The sequence below is a fragment of the Gorilla gorilla genome, chromosome 16 (assembly GCF_029281585.2).
Source record: "Gorilla gorilla gorilla isolate KB3781 chromosome 16, NHGRI_mGorGor1-v2.1_pri, whole genome shotgun sequence".
NCBI classification, from domain to species: Eukaryota; Metazoa; Chordata; class Mammalia; order Primates; family Hominidae; genus Gorilla; species Gorilla gorilla.
The window spans coordinates 28399505-28423732 of NC_073240.2; the positions used below are offsets into that span (position 1 = coordinate 28399505).

The 24228-nt window shown below is 37.7% G+C and overlaps 1 protein-coding gene and 1 long non-coding RNA gene across 3 annotated transcripts in view; one reads left to right on the plus strand and one right to left on the minus strand.

Moving 5' to 3' along the window:
• GABRG3 (gamma-aminobutyric acid type A receptor subunit gamma3) overlaps positions 1–24228 on the plus strand; it is a 566172-nt gene that overhangs the window by 164970 nt on the left and 376974 nt on the right. The gene's annotated exons all lie outside the window — the stretch shown is intronic.
• On the minus strand, positions 19092–22617 carry LOC101139166 (uncharacterized). 2 transcript variants are annotated; one of them, XR_008671619.2, is made up of 4 exons: positions 22396–22617; positions 21177–21229; positions 19623–19753; positions 19092–19512 (listed from the first exon to the last, which is right to left on the minus strand). It is a non-coding gene; the product is annotated as an uncharacterized lncRNA (long non-coding RNA). The 2 variants fall into 2 exon arrangements; XR_010131189.1 differs by having other exon boundaries at positions 21506–22617.

Below are 24228 nucleotides of genomic sequence, written 5' to 3' on the forward strand. Positions count from 1 at the left end.
TGCATGCGGATTATCCTTCCCTCTTTTAAGCCTGTCCTGCTTCCTGTGCACTTGGAGTGCCCCCCTGGATGCCTTCATCTGGACACCTCTCTTCACCCTGAAGTATTGGACGTCCTTGGTGCCAATCCCAGGCTTTCCTCATCTTTTGTTATGTTCCATTGTAGGGTGGAAAATTATTATCCCTCAGGATTCTGAAGGCATAGTTCCATTGTCTTTTGGTTTTGCCTGTTGTGAGTCCTATATCATTCTGAATAATTATCCATTGTCTTGTTTTTCTTCTCTCTGGAGGCTTTGGGAACTTTTCTTAATTCCTGGTGTTCCAAAATTTTATTACAGTGTGGATAGAAATGTTTTTTTCTCATTCATTTTCTTGAGCATTTTAGGAGCTTTTGTCTGTCTTGGGTACTGTATAACTCAGGGTTCTCCAGAGAGGAAGACCCAATAGGGGATGGGTGGATAGATGATAGATAGATAGACAGACAGACAGAGAGAGGTATATGAGAACTGGTTCACAGGATTATGGAGGCTGAGAAGTCCCATGATGAGCTGCCTGCAAGCTGGAGGACTGGGGAGGGCTGGAGCATGGTTCAGTCCAAGCCTGAAGGCCTTAGACCCAGGGAAGCTGATGATGTTACTCTCAGTCCAAGGCCGCAGGCTTGAGAAACTGCAGCTGGTTTGGGGGGTGCAGAGAGGGGATGGTGCAAGTCCTGGAGTCCACAGGCCAGAGAACCTGGCATTCTAATGTTCAACTGTAAGAAAAGGAGCTTCAGGAGAGAGAGAGAGAATTTGCTTTTCCTCTGCCTTTTTGTTCTATCTGGGCCCTCAGCAGAATGGATGGTGCCTGCCCACATCAGGTGATGGGGATCATCCTTTCTCCATTCACTGATTCAAATGCCAATTTCTTTCAGAAACACCCTCACAGACACACTCAGAAGGAATGCTTTCCCAGCTATCTGGGAATCAGTAATCCAATCAAGTTGACACCTAAAATTAGCTCTCACAAGTACTTACTTTTTCTGAAATTTTTTCCCAGAAATTCTATATCTGAATTTTTAAACATTATTTGTGATAGTATAAAATATATATTTGGTCTGTGACCCTGTTTCCTGGCATACAACTCCCCAAATCCTTAGAATCTCCCAAGAAATGTCTTTTGTATGCTAATGAGCTGACTGATGGCTGGCAGTCCCTAGGTAGGTTTAGGATGGGGCCAGTGACCAGAAAGATCAAGGCAGGACTGGAGGGTTGGGACTTTCAGCCCCACCCCCAACCACTGGGGAGCAGAAAAGGACTGAAGGTTAAGCTGATCACCAATGGCCAATGGTTTAATCAATCATACCCACATAGTGAAGTTTCCATAAAAACCCAAAAGGATTGGGTTCAGAGAGCTTCCGGACAGGTGAGGATGTGCAGGGCCCCGGAGGGAGGTGCCAGGGAGGGCTTGGAAGCTCCACCTCCTCCCACAGGCCTTGCCCTGTGCATCACTTTATCTGGATATTTTGTAATAACCTTTATAATAAACCAGTAAAGGTAAGTTTCACTGAGTTCTGTGAGATGTTCTAGCACATTAACCAAACACAAATAGGGGGTTGTGGGACTCCTAACTTGAAGCTGGCTGAGGGCCTGGACTTGTGACTGGTGGCAAGTGCAGGGCAATCTTGGGGACTGAGCCCTCAACCCGTGAGGTCTGACGCTATCTCCAGGTGGACAGTGTCATAATTGAATTAGAGGACACCCAGCTGGTGTCCGTTGTGGGTTGCTTGCTTGCTTGTTGATGGGGAGAAATCCCTACACATTTGGGCACAGAAGTCTTCTGTGTTCATTGTTGTTGTGGAGTTAGAGAATATCAAAAGAAATTTGAGTTTGAGTGTTTTTAATCTCAGTATTTAATTGATAGTTTATTATTTTATTCCCATTTTCCCCTCCTTTCTAGAACTGACATGAACTGGGATTGGACCATCAGCTAATATTCTATTTATTAGTCCTTTAGGTTTTTTTAAATTTTGTTTTACCTTCTGGGGAATTTCCCCAACTTTAATTTAAAAATTTCTATTGAACTTTAATAATATTTCTTAATATATACATTCTAAGGCTTATTTTCTTGTTCTCTGATTGTTCCTTCATAATAGTATCTTATTCTTGTTTTATGTATGCATTGACTTTCATCTTTTTGAGAATATTAATTGTAGTTATTTTAATATTTTCTTCCGCGCTGTATGTTGTTTATTCATCTATTGATTTTGTTGTCTGTTTCATGGTTCTGATTCTCTGATTTTTGACATCTCGTTTATATTTAAGAGTGAGGGACTGAAAATGTTAAAATGTTTGTGTGTGAGAGAGAGCTTTACTGTAAGGTTAGCTGTCGTCCTTCATATTTTCTCACGGTAGAGTCCAAAATTGTCAGCCTTTGTATGGTTGCTTTTTTGTTATTGTTGTTCTGTGGTTCCCTATGCAGAAAAGTGGGTTCAGATGCCCTGCCTTAGAGGTAGTGTTTTGGGTGGAATAGTGGTGGATAGAAGCTTAGCTTTTGACATTAGCCTTTGTGATTGTGGGAGAATAGATTATTATTCCTGTAAAAAGCCCTAGTTCACTGAGAAGCAGCCCTCACACACCATAAGAATTAGACCTCTTTGTCTAGTTATTTGCTTTGATCTGAAAAGACAGTAAGACATCTCTTATTTCCACAAAAAGGACCAAATTGTTACAGCCCAGACTAGATCCTAGGTTAAGCTCTAAGGTGCAAGGAAGATTGGAGTGTCTGTTTTTCTAGGTATTCATAGTTCAAGGAGGAAGGAACTGGAAACATTAGACATATTTCTAGGGCTCTCTGGCTTCTGCGAGATTTTATTCACACATCAAAAGATTGGATTTAGGACTCAGGTCTATTGCGTCTTCTAGGAGACTCCTTCAGGAGATGCAAAGGAAAGCTGCCCTCTTCCTATTCATAAGCAAAGAAAAATCAGTTTTCCTTGTCCTGCACCTCTGAGGTGTCCAGCTACTCATGTAGGACAAATGGCTTGGTGTCACTCTAGGGATAAGGTCTATGGCAAAGAGGGAGGGGAGTGGCAGTTAACAAACTTCTTATTTACCATAAAGTATTTAATAAAAAATATGTCTCTCTGATCCTGCTAATCCTGAACAACATGTGTGCACCATTCAGGATACAGTGAATGAAGACCCGACTGAAAACCTAGCAATGGGACTACAGAGGAATTAGTCTGTTTTTCTCTTTTGGGGACGTGTTTTCGATGATGCACTGCCTTTCCTGGACTTGTTGGCCGTTTCTGCTGTGTGCTCACCCATCTCTCATCTGTCTTTGCCATTGCTTTCTGTCTTCATGTATTTTAATGGGTTTTAAATATGTCTAGTTTTATTTTAGTTTATAATCCTTTTTCTTTTCTTTGATTATTTTGAGAAAAGAAGTGAATGGAAAAGTTTTTACACATTCATCTTGATTTTAAAAGTATTTCAGATGTCCTCTTTTTAATTTGAATTTACATTCAGTATTTCACAATTTATAATTTCATAGTGGAACTCTAGTTTAACTCATTATATAAAAGCCATATAATTTTTCCATTTTTCATTGATAACTTATTCATTCATTGTATATTGGTCTGATAAATACTCTGTTTAAGAGAAGAACAATGTATTAGTCCGTTTTCATGCTGCTGATAAAGACATATCCAAGACTGGGGATTTACAAACTGAAGAGGTTTAATTGAACTTACAGTTCCATGTGGCTGGGTAAGCCTCACAATCATGGCAGAAGGCAAGGAGGATCGAGTCCCATCTTACATGGATGGCAGTTGGCAAAGAGAGAAATGATGAGGAAGACGCAAAAGTGGAAACCCCTGATCAAACCATCAGATCTCGTGAGACTTATTCACTACCATGAAAACAGTATGGGGAAAACCACCCTCGTGATTCAATTATCTCCTACCAGGTCCCTCCCACAACATGTGGGAATTGTGGGAATACAATTCAAGATGAGGTTTGAGTGGGGACACAGAGCCAAACCATGGACACTTCAAATGAGTTTACCGTGCATGACCTTTCCCCTTGGTCAAATTTAAATGGCAGTGTTTTGGGCAAGTCAGTCTTCCCTACACACAAGTGTGCTTTATCACTTCACTTTATCCCTTCATGTTGACAGGGGTTACTGAGGATTTGTTTGTTTGTTTGCTTGGTTTTTTTTTTGAGACAGGGTTTTGTCTGCTGCCCAGACTGGAGTGCAGTGGTGTGACCATGGCTCCTCAAGTGACCCTCCTACCTCAGGCTTCCCAGTAGCTGGGGGGACTACAGGCGTGAGCTACCACATCTGGCTAATTTTTGTAGTATTTGTAGAGATGAGGTTTTGCCATGTTGCCCAGGCTGGTCTCAAACTCCTGGGCTCAAGTGAGCTGCCTGCCTCAGCCTCCCAAAATGCTGAGATTACAAGCATGAGCTGCTGCAGCTGATAGATAAGATTATTTGGATTTATTTATGTATTTATTTATTTATTTTACAGTCAGTGTCTCACTCTGTCTCACGGCACTGAAGTGCAGTAGCATAATCATAGCTCACCACAGCCTTGATCTTCTGGGCTCAAGTGATCCTCCCACTTCAGCTTCCCAAGTAGCTGGGACTACAGGCATGTGCCACCACGCCTGGATAATTTTTAAATTTTTTGTAGGGATGGGGGTCTCGCTGTGTTGTGTAGGCTGGTCTAGAACTCTTGGACTCAAGCAATATTCCTGCCTTAGCCTCTCTAAGCACTGGGATAACAGGTGTGAGCTACCATATCTGGCTGGGTTTCTTATAAGAAGCAACAAGAGAGTGTAGTGCAACCCTGCCCTAAATAGTAGATTTGTCTCAGCAATGTTTGTCAGTTATTCTCACAGGTTGACATTTATTTTATTTATCAAATGAAAATTTTACCAAAGAATCTTTCATGCTAGCAGAGAAAAGCAAATCAAGTCATACATTCTCAATAAATGGAAAAGCCCAGGTGACAGGATGATATTTCACAACAGCATTTGAGATGATGCTGTGGAAAGCTGCGAGTGTATCTTTTCTATAGACTTGAAAAGTGACTAACATTCTGCTAAAGCTGGAAGGATGTTCTGGGGGGAGCGACCATAACAATAATGTAAAGTGTTATATGATTCACTTTGAAATGACCCTTTCTAAAGTAACAACTTGGATTGCTAACCAGCATTGGGTTCTTTTAAAAAACTGATTTGGATGTTTATGTGTCCCTCTCTCAATCAATTCATAAATTTGTTGACCATGAGGTTTGGTGTGATGAAGATAAATACACCTTCGTAGTGTAGAGAAATAACTAGAAAACAGGAAATTTATTTCTCAAATAAAAGATAAGGCAATATTTTGCTACTTTTTGGAAGACATTTTAACACAACCCAGATTGCCATTAACAAGCCTTATGAAATATTAAGAACCCTAACAGTTGGTAAGAAGAATAGTGGAGTCAAGACCCCCATAATCAAGATACTCCTCCAAAAAAGCAATAACAATGCTGACAGTTGGCAAATCATCCTTTCAAAAATATGAAATTAACTAAAGGCTTGCAATAATCTAAGTAGCATTTATTCAAGTAAAATATCTCAGTCTTGGGAAGAACACTGACTGTGTGGCATCTTAACTTGCTTCACTTTCATGACCCCCTCCCCAGCTCTGAGATATCCTTGAAAACCAGCAGCCCACAGATCATGCTGAAAATCAGCAGCCTGCTAGCCCCTGGAAGAGGCAGCATGGGTTTGTAGTTCCCCTAAGGCAACATTCTTAGAGTATTGTCATTATTCAAACTGTCTGGTAGTTCTCAGGAAACCACCATTCAAATGGCATGTCTTTATTTGACCTAAATCAGAGCTCTCCCAGCAGAAATAGTCTTTTCTTCAGGAGTACTTGTTGAAAACTATTTGTCACAACACCTGCCTGAGATGGCAATACAAGTTGGGGGAGAGAAAGCTCACCAAAAAATTCAAAGGAAAAGCTAAGGAGTGAGATGTGCATAAGAGGCCTTTGAAAAGATGGAACATATTCCTGGAAATCCAGAAGTTCACATATATGGCTTATGTGCAGGGCTTTGGGCATGCCCAGTGTCATATGCATACCCAGAAAATACCTAGGAAGGCCCTGTGCTCTCACTTATGACTGACCTTGGAATGCTAAGTGAATGCTAATAAAGAATTGTAACATACCTACGTGAGAATTGAAGGTGTATTCCCAAAAAGGACACACAGAGCAACCTGGCAAAGGCTGGGAGATTTATTACTTCTAGGCATTTAAGAAAATTTCTGCCCAACCACTAACTTAGCTAAGATGTCAATAGCCACAGATAACAAAGAATACAGCCTTTACAGAATTAGTTCAGAAAAGCTATTAACAAACAAACAAACAAATATAGCAACAAGAAACAGGAACAACAAACTCTGGGAGAAAAAGGAATTTGATATCACAAGATTTGCCACATTATGTTACTTGAAATGTTCTGTTTCCAACCAACATTGTGAGACAAACCAAGGAAAAATAAGGAATGAACCATATACAGGGAAAAAACTGTCAATAGAAACTGTCCATGAGGAAGTTCAGTCATTGGACTTCTTAGACAAGGACTTTAAATCAGCTACCTTAAGAACATTCTACAAACTAAGAAAACCATGTATAAAGAACTAAAAAGAAGTAAGAAAGACATCTCACCAAATGGAGATTTAAAAAAAAAATAGCATATAAAAATGAATCAAAATAAAATTCTAGAGTTGAAACATACCATATTTGAAGTGAAAAATTCACTAAAGGTACTCAACAGCAGATGTGAAGTGACAGAAGAGAGCATCAGTTAACATAAAGTTAGGTTGATTGAGATTATCCAGTCTCAGCAACATAAATTTTAAAAATGAAGAAAAGTCAACAGTCTCAGAGACCTATTGCTCTCTATTTACTCTACTAGGCATATATACATATCTATCTATCTATCTATCTATCTAGAGTGCCAGAAGGAGAGGTGAGAAAGAGAATTAATATTTGAAAAAATAATGACCAAAATCTTCTCAAACTTGATGAAAACCATTTATCTTCATATCAAGTAATCTCAGTGGACTCTCAATAGGAAAAACTCAGAGATTCATGCTGGATACAGTTTAATCAATCTGACAAAAGCCAAAGAGAAAAAATCTTGAAAGCAACAAAGAGAAGCAGCTCATCATGTACAAGGGATCCTCAGTAAGCTTAACAGTTAATTTCTCCTCAAAACACATAGATGTTAGAAAGTGTGGAAAAATAGACTCAAAGTGTTAGAAAAAAAAGACTGTCGCATAAGAATTCTATATCCAACAAAGTGATCCTTCAAAAATGAAGAAGTTAGACATCCCAAGTAAAAAAGAAAAAACAGAAAACGTATTACTAGCAGACTTGCCTACAAGAAATACTAAAGAGGGACTATAGGACTTAAATGAAAAAACACCAAACAGTAACTCAAATCTACATTAAGAAATAACCTGCCAGGCACGGTGGCTCAAACCTGTAATCCTAGCACTTTGGGAGGCCAAGGTGGATGGATCATCAGGTTAGGAGATTGAGACCATCCTGGCTAACACGTTGAAACCCTGTCTCTACTAAAATAAATACAAAAAGTTAGCCAGGCTTGGTGGCGGGTGCCTGTAGTCCCAGCTACTCAGGAGGCTGAGGCAGGAGAATGGCTTGAACCTGGGATGAGGAGCTTGCAGTGAGCTGAGATTGTGCCACTGCACTCCAGCCTGGGTGACACGGTGAGACTCTGTCTCAAAAACAACAACAACAACAACAAAAACTAGTAAAGATAGCTAAAAAGGTGAATACAATTCCTCCCTCAATATTTTTATTTGTTTTATTTTTTCTCCTATCAAAATTAAAAAGCAGCTGCATAAAGCAACAATTATATTCTCTGTTGATGGACATCATAATGTAAAATGGTTGAGTTGGTATGATAATAGCACAAAAGTGAAGAGGGATGGAGCTATATAAGTGCAAAATTTTTCAATATTATTAAAATTAAGTTGGTTATGTGAGCTAGCTTATTGTAAATTAAGATGTTATTTGTAATTCCTAGGGTAGCAACTAAGAAAATAATTAAAAAATAATGTAGTAAAAGAAAGGACAAGGGGATTAAAGTGATGCACCATGAAATATTCATTTAACACAAAAGAAGGCAAAAGTAAAGGAATAGAACAAAAAAGACATAATATATAATAAACAAATAGCAAAATGCAGATATAAATTCTACCTTATTCATAATTATATTAAATGTAAATAGTTTAAATATTGCAGTCAAAAGGCAGAGATTGGCAGAACGGCTTTTAAAAAATATGACCCATATATATGTTGTTTATGAGAGACAGTTTCAGTTCAAAGACACAAGTAAGTTGTAAATGAAAGGACAGAAGTAAGATATACCATGACAAGAGTACTAAAAGAGAGCTGGGGTTGCTATATTAATATTGGACAAAGTAGACTTTAACACTATAGGAGGCAAAAAAGGTACACATTTATCTTATATGTGTATATAATATTAATGTACATAATGATAAATGAGTCAATTCATCAAGAACACATAATAAATATAAACATATAAGCACCTAAACAAGAGAGCCTTAAAATATATGAAGCAAGAACTGACAGAGTTGGAGGTAGAAATACATAATGCTAAAATAGTGGTTGGCTTGTTCAATACCCCACTTTCAATAATAGTAAGAACAAGTAGACAGAAGATTAACAAGGACATAGAATATTTGAACAACACTCTAAGACAACTAGACCTAACAGACATCTGTACAACCCAATGACAGTGGAATACATATTCTTTTCAAGTGTATTGTAATTCTCCTTTATTCTCTGGGTGAGTGGGGGACACAATTGTGTATTATGCCATTAAATAAGTTTTAAGAAATTTGAAATAATTGAAATCATACTAAATGTATTTCCCATTCAAAATGGAATGAAATGGGAAATCAACAACAGAAAGAAATTTGGAGAATTCACAAATATATGAAAATTAACCAATATACACCAGAATAAAAAGTGGGTCAAATAAGAAACCATAAGGAAATTAGAAAACACTTTGAAATTTAAAAATGCAGAAACACAGTATTCTACAACTTATGAGATGCTGCAACAGCAGTGCTTCATAAATAGATAGCTGCAGTTGCCTATTTTTAAAAAGTGAGATTTCAAATAAATAACTTTACCTTTCCCCTATGCAACTAGAAAAAGAAGAGAACAATAATCCAAAGCAAGCAGAAAAAAGAAATAATAAAAATTACATGAGAAACAAATGAAAAAAGAATAGAAAGCAATAAAAATTTAACAAAACCAAAAGTTGTTTTTTGAAAAGATCAACAAAATTGACAAACTCTTAGCTACACTGATCAAGAGAAAAAGATAGTAGATGCACATTACTTAATTAGGGAATGAAAGAGGAGACACTACTACTGACTTCATGGGGTGGGGGAAGAATTACAAAAGAATACTTTGATTATTAGATTATAATCTATAATATTTAGATTATCACCTAAATTAGTTGCAGTGAATTTATTAAACTTAATTAGATGCAATAAACAAATTCCTAGAAAGACACAAACTACCAAAACTGAATCAAGAAAAAGTAAAATCTAAAAAGCCTCATAACATAAAAAGAGGTTTATTTTAGTAACCAGAAGCCTTACCATCGAGTAAAGTGTAGACCTAAATGGCTTTGCTGGAGAATTTTACCAAACCTTTTAACAAGGCTTAACACTATTCTTTGACAAGCTTTTCCTAAAAATTGAACAGAAAGGAATGCTTCCACGCTCATTCTATGAGGCCAATATTATCCTGATCTCCAAGCCAAAGACATCACAGGAAATGAAAACTACAAATCAACACCTCATACAAATATACAAATACTGTTGCAGAGATTCTCAACAAAATACTAGCAATCTGAATCCAGCAACATATAATATGATTATACACCAGTGACCAAGTAGTATCTAAAAAATGCAAGGATGGTTCAACACAAAAAAATCATTCTATGTAATACTCTGTATTCATAGAATAGGCACAAAAATAACAGAATCATCTCTATGGGCAGAAAAAATCATTTGACAAAATTACGCATTCTTCCATGATGTACACATCCAACATACTAAGAACAGAAGGTAGCTTCCTCAACCCAATAAATGTAACCTATGAAAAATCTGCAACTAATGTCATACTTAATAATAAAAGTCTAAAAGTGTCCATCTTAAGATCAGGCACAAGGTAAGAATGTTGCTCTCACCATTTCTACTCACAATTTTATTGGAGGTTCTACCTAGTGCAGGCATCTATTAATAATTAAAATGATAAAAGTCATATTTTTGGAAAGAAGGAAGTAAAACTGTATTTGCAGATGACATGCTCTTGCATATAAAAAATTAAGAGCGTCTGCCCCCTCCAAAAGACATTAAAATAATGAATGAGTTCAACAAAGTTGTAGGATACAAAATCAATATAAACAAAACATATTGACTTTTATACATTCGCAGTGAACACTGAAAATTAAGAGAATAATTTCATTTACAGTAATATCAAAAATGTTAAAATATTCAGGAATAAATTTAACAAAATAAGTATAAGACTTGTATACTAGGAACTAAAATATTCTTAAAAGAAATTAAAAATCTAAATAAATGGAAAGACAACTCATGTTCATGGATTGGAAGACTTAACATTGTGAAGATGGTAATAGCTCCAAATTGATCTAGATTCAGTAGAATCCCTGTCAAAATCTCAGCCTCCTTTTTTTGCAGAAATTGACAAGCTACTCCAAAAATGTGTATGGAAATTGCAAGCAATCCAGAATAGCAAAAACAATCTTGCAGAAGAACAAAGTTGGAGGATTGACAATTTGCATTTTCTGAATCTACTGCAAAACTACTGCAGTCAAGACAATGTGATACTAGTATAACGATAGGCATATGCATAAATGGAATAAAATTGAACATCCAGAAATAAACTTACATTTATGGTTGTATCACATCTCAGATTCTCTCGTAGAACCTCTGGAAGGAGCACAGTCCTGCCAAAACCTTGATTTTTGACAAGGGCTGAAGATAATTTACTGGGGAAAAATAGTCTGTCTTCCCTCTAGGCTTCAGTTTCCTTTGAAACAAGGATAAGCACCATCCAGACAGCACCTACCTGAGAAGCTAGCCATAAATACTCAAAAGGATAAAGTTTTAAGCACTTAGTTTACAATTTAACATATAATACTAAGCAGACATTTATTACTACTGTGTGATCTTGGGCAAGTAGGTTAATCTCTGATTTTCAGATTTACTGTGTGTAAAATAAGTGTAATATCTTTCTTACAGGAGTAACCTGAGATAACGTTAGAAACTCAATTAACTACCCCTTACTCCTCCTTCCTGAAGGTGTCCAGAGGTGATACAACCATCATTTAGATGTTTCTTTTGGGAATAGGAAGGGTTGACCTTCTTTCTTTCCTTTTTATCACATTTATTTTTTGTTCTGATTATAAAAGTGATATATTTTTAAATACAGAGGAAAAAATGTGAACCTGTTTACACCAAACCATTAAAGTCAGTTTCCTCTGGGGAGTGGGAGTGGCAAATGGGTATTTTCATTTTGAACCTTATTGTGCTTGTGTAATGTTTGAATATTTTACAACCAAGTATTACTTTAAGAATTAAAAAATGCATGTATACTATAAAACAGTATTAACATATCTTTATTTTATTTAGTTCAGCGTTTCTCAAAATGTATTCCATAGGCAATAGTTAACAAGATGTTTCCATGAAAAAAATGTGAAGGTGGGCTGGCCGGGTTCCATTGTCAAATAATTTTGGAAATGCTATTAAAACACATTTGTTCTTCTCTAGAGCACTCACAACAACTTCTATCAACTACGTTAATCCCAATGAAAATACAAAATGATTTCACTACTAACCCTTGCCATTTTCCATGTAACTCCTACTCACTCATCAGAAGGCACTTTGTGAATTACCTGTGCACTTTGCCATTAGTAAGTACCTCACACAACTCGTTACTGGCAGAGTGCAGATGAGGGACCTGAGTTTTCCAGCCTGACTACTTACAGCCCACTCTTCTGACTCTGTAAGTGCAACCTTTAGTAGCAGGGGGTTGGGAAAGGAACAGGCACTTCAGAGAAGAGAGAATTTGGTCAAGCTGCTGAATTGACTGTGAGTTTTCAGAGGGAGGAGTTCAGCAGGGATTTTTACTGGCTGCTCAGGTAATGATGAAGAAATCCTGCAGAACATCTCATTTCCAAATTTACTGATTTTTCCCAAGATAGCTGAGATGGGTTTTTTAAAATTAAACATTTTATTTTGGGATAGCTGTAGCTTTATATACAGAAGCAAAAAATAATACAGGGATTCCTCTGTAGCCTTTACCCACTGTCTCTCAATAATTACATCTTGCAAAACTATACTACAGTATCACAACTAGGATGTTGACATTGGTAAAGATAGATAGATCCTGTTCACTGCAGGATCTGTCATGTTGCCCTTTTATGACCACACACATTTCCCTCATGCTCTCAGTCCCTACTTAACTCCTGGCAACGACTAATCTGTCCTCCATTTTTATAATTTTGTTAATTAAAGAATATGACACAAAGGGAATCACACAGACTGCCACCTTTTGGGACTGTTTTTTTTTTTTTTTAATCAACATCTTTCTCTGGAGATTGATCCAGGTTATTGTGACTATCAATAGATGGTTACTTTTTATTGCGAGTAGTATTCCGTAGTATGCTGGGCAGAATAAGAGCCTACCTAAAGATGTTCATGATCTGATCATCAGAACCTGTGAATGTCTTGTGTTATGTGGAAAAAAAGACTTTGAAGGTGTGATTTGGTTAAGAATCTTGAGATGGAAACATTACCCTGAATTTCTTGGTTGACCTAACGTATCACAAGGGTCTTTATCAGGGAAAGAGAGTAAAGGGAGAGTCAGAAAAATAGATGTGAAAAGGAAAGCAGAGGCCAGAGTGATTCTGTGTTAGATTAACTCAACCCAAATGGAAGAAGGAGACCCTGACTCAAGGACTGCAGGAGGCCTCTGAAACCAGAAAAGGCAAGGAAACTGATTTTCCCCTAGCGCCTCCAGAAGGAGCACTGTCTGGACAACACCTTGGTTGAAGCCCTTTTTGGCCTTCTGTTGAGTTCTGAGAACACTTTATCTATTCTAGGTACCTAGTCCTTTGTTGGATATGTGGTTTGCAAATATTTTTCTCCAGTCTGTAGCTTGTCTTGACATCCTCTTAGCAAAGTTTTTCATACAGCAAATTTTTTAATTTTGATGAAGTCTAACCTGACAACTGATCTTTTTATGGGTCATGCTTTTAGAGAAGTAGACCTTTTTTTATAGGTCTAAATTGCAAATATTTTCTTCCGTAGTTTTCCTAAAGGTTTTATAGTTTTATTAATTCTGTGATACATTTTGAATTACTTTTTGATATAGGTCAAGGTTAGTTAATCTTTTTAAAAATAAATGTCCAATTTTTCCAGCACAATTTGCTGAAAAGACTATGTTTCCTCCATGAAATCCCTTTTACACTTTGGTCAAAAATGAGTTGGCCATATATTTGGGGATGGAGGTCTTTCTGGGTTCTCTATTCTGTTTTATTTATCTATTGTTTTCCTCCACCAGTACCAAAAGGTTTTGTTTACCATAGTTATTGAAAATTCTTGAATTAGGTAAATTAATTCTTCCAACTTTACTTTTTAAAAATTTTAAAAAATTGGTTTTGCTATTCCTGTTCTTTTGCCTCTCCATATGCGCTTTAGCATAATCTTCTCTGTTTCTACAGAAATCTTGCTGGCATTTTGATAGAATTTTTATTAAACCTGTCTATTAATTTGTAGAGAATTCATATCTGTATTATGCTGAGTTGTTGAAGTCATAAAAACCATCTGTCTTTCAGTGATTTTAGATATCCTTTGATTTCTCATCAGTATTAAATGTCTTTTCATATCTTTTGTCCTTTTTCTAATTGGATTTTTTACAACATGAAAAATCATTTTGTTCTTTGCATGTTTCAGATATGATTTCCTTAAGTGCTTTTCAGCAATTATTTGACACCAGTGGAGCATCCTACAATTCAATTTTTCTTGTATAGTTTTGCATTTAAATCTATGATCCTTTTTGAGTTAATTTTTTTTTTTTTTTTTTTTTTTTTTTTTTTTTTTTTTTTTTTTTTTTGAGACGGAGTCTCGCTCTGTCGCCCAGGCTGGAGTGCAGTGGCGCGATCTCGGCTCACTGCAAGCTCCGCCTCCTGGGTTCACGCCATTCTCCTGCCTCAGCCTCCCGAGTAGCTGGGACCACAGGCACCCGCCACCACTCCCGGCTAATTTTTTGTATTTTTAGTAGAGACGGGGTTTCACCGAGTTAGACCAGGATGGTCTCGATCTCCTGACCTTGTGATCCGCCCACCTCGGCCTCCCAAAGTGCTGGGATTACAGGCGTGAGCCACGGCGCCTGGCCTGGGTTAGTTTTTGTATAAGATCTCAGGTGTAAGTCAAGGTTCACATTTTTGCTTATGAATATCTCATTATTTCAGATAGTTATTGAGATTATCTTTTTTTCATTGAGTTGTCTTTGCATCTTTATAAAAAACCACTTAGCTCTTTTTGTGTAGGCAATTTCTAGGTTCTGTATTCTGTTCCATTGATCTATGTGTGTATCCCTCTGACAATATCACACAATGTTGGTTACTGTAGCTATACAATAGGCTGTAATATCTGGTAGAGTGATTCTTCCCGCACTCTTCTTTTTCAGCATTGTTTTAGGTACTTTGCTTTTACCTATAAGTTTTAGAATAATTGTAGCTCTATATACAAAATATTTTTAAATAATTTTCATACAATTTGTGTTAAACTTACACATTAGTTTGGAAAGACATCTTTATGATGTTTAATCTTCTAATCCATGAACATGGAATATCTTTTTATTTAGATCTTCTTTGATTTCTTTCATGAGCATTTTGTAATTTTCAACATGTATCTTCTCAACATATATATTTTTTCTGTTTCCTGGCTTCTTTCAGTATTTTCTCTTATTCTTTGGTGTTCGGAAGTTTACTTATGTTACCCATCTGTTCTAGTGTGTTGTGTACTTATTTAGAGTCCCTTATATTAATTGTAGCTATTTTAAATTCTCTGATAATTCCAAAATCTGTGTCATATCTGAATCATTCTACTCCGATGTTTGCTTTCTCTCTTCAGATTGTGTTTTTTCTTGCCTTTTGACATCACTTGTAAATTTTAGATGAAAGGAAGACATGATACATCAGTAACAGGAAGTGAGGTAAACAGGCCATTTGTGTGAGGCTTTATGTTAACCTTACTAGGAGTTGGGCTGTGCTTAGTATTTGTTGCAGTATATGTAACAGGAACTCCAAATTCTTTATTTTTGCCTCCCCTTCCTGTCTTTTGGCTTCCTTAAGAATCCCTCCTTGTATAGAATCTGCACCTTGAGGTCTTTCAGCTGTAAACTAATGTTATTTATTATAGTGGAGCCCTGTTGATATGTGGTATGGTGTAGCGAGAGGGGAAATTTATATTATCTTATGATCAAATCTGTCTTTTAGTAGCCCTGTATCTTCAGGCTGACTAAATTTTGGTCAAGCAGAGAATCTTTTTCAGTGCCTTTTATTTCTTTCTTTTGCCTTCTTACTCTGGCTAGATCTTCTAGTACTGTGATGAATGAGAGTTGAGAGTGGGCATCCCTGAATTGCTACTGAGCTCAAGGGGGGAAATATTCAGTAACTCACCATTACCTGCAATGTTAACTGTATGTTGTAGATGTTTATCAAGTTGAGGAAGTTCTCCTCTGTTCAGTTTGCTGAGAGGTTTTACTAAGAATGGGTGTTGCATTTTGTTTGATACTTGCTCTGCATTGTGACTTATCCAATCATGTTATTTTTCTTCTTGAGCCTGTTAATGTGGAAGATTATATTGATTGATTTTTGAATATTACATCAGCCAGGAATCCTTGGAATAAACCCTGTGTGGTCATTGTATATAATTATTTTTATATGTTCCTGAATTCTGTTTGTTAATCTGTATCTTTAAGGTTTATGCACATATATTCATGAGGAATATTGGTTTATACTTTTTTTTTGTCCTTGTCTATATTATTTTGATATCAGGATGATGGGGCTTCATAAAATTAATTAAATTTAGCAATGTTCCTTCCTTATCTATTTTCTGGAAGAGATTGTATATAATTTGTATTATATTTTTAATATTTGGTAGAATTCTCCTCTAATTGACATGCTTTCTGTCAGTTTTTGAGTACTTTTTCATCCTTACTCTCTTTCCATTCTTCCTGGACTTCCATGACACGAATACTAGATCTTTTGTCTGACTGGTCTCTGAGGCTCTGTTTATTTTTTCAGTCTGTTTTCTTGCTGGTTTTTCAGATTGTGCAGTTTCTATTGTTTTATATTAAGTTCCACTGATTCTTTCCTCTTTCCTCAATTCTGCTGCTGAATGCACCAGTGAAGGTTTTTAAAAAATTATTTTTGTCATCAAATTTTTTAGTACTAAGATTTTCACTGGGGTCTTCTTTATGTCTTCTACTGAGAGTTTGTTTCTTTGCTGAGCCTTTTTTGTTTTTTCATTTGTCTCAAGCATATTAGTAATTGCTTGTTGAAACATTTTTGTGATGGCTGCTTTTATCTTTTGTTATTTTTTAAAATCTTTGCCACATAATTTTAACATCTTTACCTTCTTGGTATAGATGTCAACTGATTATCCTTTTTCCTTCAGTTTGAGATCTTTCTGGTTCTTGGTAGAATGGGCTGAGTGTTTTTCAGTTGAAAACTGAACATTTCAGATATTATTTTATGCAACAGTCTATCTTATTTAAGCTGTCTATTTTGGCGTTCTGCAACAGCACTGTGGCAGAAAGGGAGTTGGAGTTCATCACTTCCAGGTTGCTACAGAAGTCCAGTTTCCGTCCTTGGGTTTATTTACCCTTGGAGGCTGTCTCCTAATCATTGCTGGATAGGGAGGGAGTTCTAGCTTCCCTCTAGGTCCCTGCAGATAGTGTGCTGGCTGGACGGGTAGAAGTACCTGCTTCCATGTGGTCTCCAACTATATCATTAGGAGAGGAAGCTCATTACTGTTTAGAGGAAATCAAACGCCTGTCTCCCTCATCAGCACTCTCTGAAACCACCTTAGTTGAGGGATGGATGCCTTATTGTAGCCCAGTAAGGGTAGAATTCAGGGCTCCTTACTCAGCCTTTGTGAGCGAGGCCAGGTCCACCATTTTATCTATTCTGTTTGGCTAGAAAAGAGTGGTTATTGTTTAAAAGTATTCTGTCGTGGCCAGGCACAGTGGCTCATGCCTGTGATCCCAGCACTTTGGGAGGCTGAGGCAGGCAAATCACGAGGTCAAGAGATCGAGACCATCCTGGCTAAAACGGTGAAACCCTGTCTCTACTAAAAATACAAAAAATTAGCTGGGTGTGGTGGTGGGCGCCTGTAGTCCCAGTTACTTGGGAGGCTGAGGCAGGAGAATGGCGTGAACCCGGGAGGTGGAGCTTGCAGTGAGCCGAGTTCAAGCCACTGCACTCCAGCCTGAGCGACAGAGCGAGACTCTGTCTCAAAAAAAAAAAAAAAAGAAAGAAAGAAATAGAAGTATTCTGTCTTGTTAGGATGCCCCTTGTCCTTTAACTAGAGAGAGCAGGCTTCTGTTGAGAATTTTTAAAATTCCCATGCATTGGTGTGTCTGAGTTTTTAGCTTCTTCAGTTCCAAATCTTGAATGAAAAGAAAAGCAAAGAAAGCCCAAGATACTCGCTACCATGTCATCCCTTGGGTCCTGATGCCCTAACTGGTTTGCCTTTTGTCTAATTCTCAGTCTTATTATGATTGTTTTACATGTAATATCCAGGGATTTTAGTTGCATTTAGCAAGAAAAGTAGAGACAAGTATGTCTCTTCCATGTTACCAAAATGAAATGGATTTATATTTTAAAAAATTTTCCTCAGCTCACTGTTTTCTTGACAAGAGAAATTTTTGATTTTGGTTGAAGATGAATTTGTTTTCCAGCTTTTGCTCTGAAAGTGATCAGCAGTCAGATTTTTGTTCAGCAATAGGGCCATGAACATTTGGAACTTACAGATAGAATTACAGATAGAATTCGATGGTGTGGAGTGTTTTCCTGGCTTTTACAGGCTTATTTGCCACCACTGATTTCTAGGCAGTTCATGCTTTGAATAAATCCACACCTGACAAGTCATTTCTTCCCATCATTTTCCTGCCTGCCTCTGACTTATGTGTAGAATGACATTATTTTCTAAAAGCAGAGTTGCAGGAGATGAAGACTCCCTCCCCCAGCCCCAAGTCCAACAGAGAAAGAATCATATTTCTGAAGTAGAAGAGAAGAATATGTTACTGGAAAAATTATTTGCACTTGCAGGTAGAGAGTATTGCACTATAAAAAATGAAACACAGATGACTCGAATTCAATTGCTGCATGCCTGGAATGGAAGATTGGAAACTTATATTTGGGAGAAGGAAAAGACTAAATTCTTTTTAAAAATTATAGTTTGCAAACTCATAAGATTTATCTAGCATTAAACAAATCCTTAGGGCACTGGAGTTTTATTCCCATGTGATAGTTTTCCCCATAATAGTTGGTAATATATGAAATGTAAGTTTTTCAGGATTCGAATACAGGAATCATAAGCTGAAGAAAAGCCAGTAATCGTTTGTCATTTGACAGCAGTGGATTAAAAATAATAGACTTGAATTTCTTTAGGCTCTTCCCATATTTCATATGCCCCCTGTTGTCTATACCCCTGCCTTTCACATATTTTGTTATCAACCTGAACTTTACAAAGCATGTGAGATACTTACCCTTGTGCTGAAGTCAATCCTGAGCTTGGAGAGTAGGCAGACAGGTTCCAACTCTAGTTTGGCCATTACTACCTCTGTGACACTGGGTAACTTATCAGTCTAACCTCCTTACCTATACACTGAGGGTAATAATATAACCTGCCTTAGCGATAGTTCTTACGCAGACATATTGCAATATCAACGTATAAGTGCTCATCATCTTAATCATTACTGTAGTGAGACATCACAACAGACAAGGCACAATATAAGACTGTGTGCACAGTGTCAGAAGTTCTGATGTTTGATAGCAGCTCCCCAAATGTCCTGTCCATGGAGGTCCCTTACTGAATATAAATGATAACCTGCTTGTTCCATGTGCAGTCATTCACACTGCATGGAATCCTGCCTCACTTTCCTGAATGAAGTGGGTGGTGTTCTTACATTCTTAGTCAGCTCACAAGTACTTCCTGGGCATCCACTTCTGGTATGCAGGCTCTGGCTTCTGGCTGTTAAACAGTGAACCAGACCATGAGCTGGCTCTCCGGGTTTTTTCCTTTCCTTTCTTGGGTCAGGTGAAGTTTTCAGGTGGGAGGAACTTCAGGGATGCAGGTGGAAGGGGAAATACAGCTGCGAGGAATAAGACCTGAGTTGAAAGCTATTTAATACATGGAAAATGGTATGGTTGATTTAGGGTAAATTACACCAGGACAGAGAAATAGGAGGAAGATAAAATATACCTGGATCTGTAAATTAGACACTGAAGGATGTTGTGCAACAGCGGACGGACAGCATCCATGGTGGGGGTGGATGTGTCAAGTCTGTCATTTGGTGCCGAGCCCCTCAATTAAAACCCATACTGATCCTGTACCTAAGAGTCCATGAAGAAGTGACTGTTAAAGATGATTTTCCCTTATTGCATGTTTATTTCAAAGTGATTTTTCATTTACTCTCAAATTATACTTATAAATACTGTTTACATTTGCTTTATGTTAAAGATTTTGTGCAATTATAGCAGTAATTAAAAGGAATTACAATAATCATACCAATAATCATACCTGTTTTCATAAGATTTCTATCTGAGAGAGACAAATTATTTTATCTTCACCATGGACCTGGGATGAGTTTCTTTTTAAATAATGTGCCAAAGGTTAGAATAAACTGCTATGTAGCTAAGTTAAAAATTTAATAACAAGTAAATGGCATTATTGTCAAATATTAAAAAAGGAAAAATAAAACCTTCATTATTTCCATGATAAACCATGTCATGTGGGGAATACCTCCTTATTAGGTGAACACATCTTACAGCTGAAATTTTTCATATGGCAAATTACCACCTGAATATTTATTTAGAGAATGGTCTCTCATTTCACTCTAGTTTGAAAGGTGTTGTCTTTAAAGCCATCATATTCCTCACCCACACACACTGCCCACCTGTTTCCACCAAATTGCTGTACTTCATCAGCCACAGGCCATTGTAGTCAGGAAGTCATGTACAGTGTTCTCTCCAAACCGCTCACTTTGCTTATGGCACCTACAAAGGACTTTATTTTTTATTTTCTCCTCCCTCTTCCTCCACGCCCTCCTCCTCCATGTTCTGCTATAAAATTTATATTTATCTAAGCAATTTAATTTTTATGGTTAAAAGAATAAGATAATACTAAAAGACTCAAAAAGAAAAATACAGGCCGGGCATGGTGGTTCACGCCTATAATCCCAGCACTTTGGAAGTACGAGGCAGGTGAATCACTTGAGCTCAGGAGTTCAAGACCAATCTGACCAACATGGCAAAACCCCATCTCTACTAAAATTACAAAATTTGGCCAAGTGTGCTGGTGCGCACCTGTAATCCCAGCTACTGGGGAGACTGAGGCATGAGAATCGCTTGAACCTGGGAGGTGGAGATTGCAGTGATCCGAGATTGCGCCACTGCACTTCAGCCTGGGCAATAGAGTGAGACTCCATCTTAAAAAAAAAAAGTGCAGCTCCCTCCATCCTGCCTGAACCTGGGTTCAGTTTCCATTCTTTAAGGGATTTCTTCTCTTATTTTCCATCATGTTCCTAGTAATATCCTTATATGAACATCTGATTATTCGTTCTCAGCTACATTGATGCCTCCTGGAAACACTAGACTTTCCCTGTCTTACACTCTACCCGTTTTCCCCTTTTGTTCCCCCGCTCACCTTCCAAAACAATCATGAACCAAGATTTGGTCAGATACACATTCCCTGCTTACAATGTTATAGTCACGTAATTACTGAACTTTGCAGAATGTCCTAGTGTGACCTGCTTACCTTTTGGGGAGGAGGTCGCATAGATTATGTTTGTCCAGAAGGCGATTAAGTCCCTTTAAAAGAAAATAATGTCTGACATCCAAGCCCTGTAGTGTTTTGTTGGCAGCTCTGATGGAAGCATACAGCCCTCTCCATGGGTTGGTAGGCTTTAGCCAACCTCCATGGCCACAGACTCAGATTACCCTCCCTCCCATTCCCACAGGGCTGCCTGCCACAGTGGCCCACCTGAACCCCTCACTGTCATACTGCAAGACCCTCCTGCTCTTTCCTGGGTGGACTCCCTGGTTCCCCACCAGGTCTTCCCAGTCTTGGTCATTCTGCTTCCTTACTTTGGTGGAGAATATTCTCCAGGAATCTTCTGAGGAATGTTGCATGGAAGATAACTTTGTGAATGGGTAGAAAATAATTTCCCCTGAGAGTTGTGCAAACATTGATCCACTGCTTGTGGGTGAGTTCTGGGCCATCTTTCCTTAGGTCAGTCTGATTGTGAGCTGCTTCTTGCCCCAACCCCCTTTATCCTCAGCCACAACCAGAAAGGTCTTCCCCCTTTTATTCTGGAATTTCAAATGGTAGTATTTCTGATTTTCTTTTCCTATGCCATGGACTAGGCAAGTCTTAACTATATGTAAAGTCATTTGATTATTGAGATTGTTTGGTATTATTTCTTTGATAATTCTTTTATTACTTTTCTCTTTTATAAGACTTCTCTGTTTGGTTTTATGCTGGTTTTTGGGAAATCCCTTCAAATTTACCTTCCAACTACTGATTTTTTTTTTAAATTTCTGAAGGATCTTTCTAATACTTAGGATGTTTCTTTTTTACAGCATCCTCCTGTTATTTCAATGAACCAGTAACTTTTTTTTTTCTTTTGGAGGATCTTAACCATAGTTTCTGGAAGTTTTCTTCTGGTCTTACATTGCTTCTGTTTGTTTTGGAGTACATCATTCATGATAGAGCATTTCCCTACTGGCCTCTCATGAATAAGTAGATATGAAGCACTCCTGGCTGGTTGGAAGTTCTCTATGGGCCTCATACTAGGATGAAAACTGGGAATTTCAGAGAAGTACTGCTTATTAGTATTTCCAGGTCTTTTTACTTTGGCTTGTTAATTTCCTCAGATGGAAGATTTTTTTTTTTCTATTAATTTGTTGCCTGGGAAGTTGCAAACCTACAGACAAAATGCTGGGAGCCTGTCAAGGAAAGGGGCTGGTGCACCCACTTGTTGTCTCTGTATGTCACTGAATCCAGGGTTTCTCTGAGTCAGCCTCCAATCAACAGCTCTGTGGCTCGGGAATCTTGAGTTCTCTTTCTTCTGTTTTGGACCCATCGTATGTTACTACTTAGAGATACGTGGAACCTCCAACTCCTGTGGTCCTTCAGAGTTTCCCCTGTCAAAACCTGTGATGGTCTGAGATGTTACCTTACTTGAAAGCTAGTAAGTTGGCCTGCCATAGTGTCATGGTTTCTGGAAGAAGACAAGAGATGCCTGGGTCAGAGACAAAGGACATTGTTATACAGTAGTCATTGATGTCACAGCAGGCATTGTGAGCTTCATGTTTGCCTCTGTTCTCCTTGCCCCCCAAGTTCCACGGGCGCAGTGTGAAACAGCCAACCAGTTTGTGCCACGGCAGATGAACCCTGAACTTAGGAAACCTCCATCTTTTACAATGTCTGCATACCTTTTTAATGATGCTTTTTGATGAAGAAAAGCTCTTAAAGAAGTTAAATTTGCTTGCCAATGTTTTTTCTTTTATGTTTAGTGTTTTTGATGTCCTATTTACAAGTTATTTGCTTATTTAAAAGTCATATACATTTGTATTTGCTTTTTTCTTAAAATTTGAATACTTTAGCATTTTGAATATATTAGCATTCACATTTTGGTCTATAATTCACCTCAAATTAATTTTTACTTGTGGTATGAGGTAGGAGTTCAAGGTTCATGTTTTTCTCTTCATACTGATATCTAGTTGCTACAGGAACACATATTAGAAAAATTAGTTTAAAGCATGTGCAGAATCTTAAAGACCAGGAAGGTGATACTGTAGTTAATATATCACAGCTTCTATAAACTAAAGGATGTGTAACCTAATGCAGCTGCCATTATTGTGTGCTACCAAATGACAGGCTCTTCAAGGGAAACAAAGATAAAAGATATCCTCCCTGTCTTTAAGGAACTTAAAAATATATGCATAGAAATAAACTTTACACATACACTATAATTTTATTTGTAAAAGTGAAGGGAAAATTTATGCAATAAAACTGATAATGATTCTCTAAGACTGTTTACAGCTTACTAGTACTGAAGTTGTCCCATCTGACCCAAAATATCTGGGGATGCTTAGGAAAAAATTAAGGATATAGGAAGAATTGTATATTATGACATATTGAGGAATTTCCTGGGAGAGAGCCCAACCCAAGGACGGTGAACTTGATTCATTAGCAAAGCTTTGGTCCACAGAGTTAGGGATCACGCTGAGTGTAGCATTTGGTACTCTGTTCTCTCCTTGGGTACCTGAGAAGGAGGTGGTAAGGGGAAAGCTAAAACTGTTTCACTGAAATCATGGTAAGGTATTGACATGGTAAAGCAGCCATACTTTTGGCCTTCTTAGATATGGGTCTGTACAAAAGGATAAAGTGAATATCTCCTCCCTGTGCCACTGGCCACTGTGCAGCTTTGGTCCTCTTGGGCTAGATGGAATGGTAGTGGCACCTTTTTGACTTGGTAGGTAGGGGCCAGATCGGGTGCAGTACCTGGCAGTAATGGATATCAATGGTATCCAATGGAGAAACACGCCAAATGGAAAAGGGAATACCTAGGGTTTTCTGGAATTGGAATAGGGAAAGAAAATGGGCATCACAGGATGACTGGCCAGAGACTGGACTGGGCCTGCTCCTTAGCATGTGTGAAGCATCCTCTGATGCCCCTAGATATAGCTGATGAGCTGAAGAAACATTGGCAGGAGGTATGAGGGTTCTGCATTCACAGTTGGGATAAGGGACCAGCAGAAAATTAGCTTGCACACATAAGGGTAAGGCAACATCATTGTTTTTA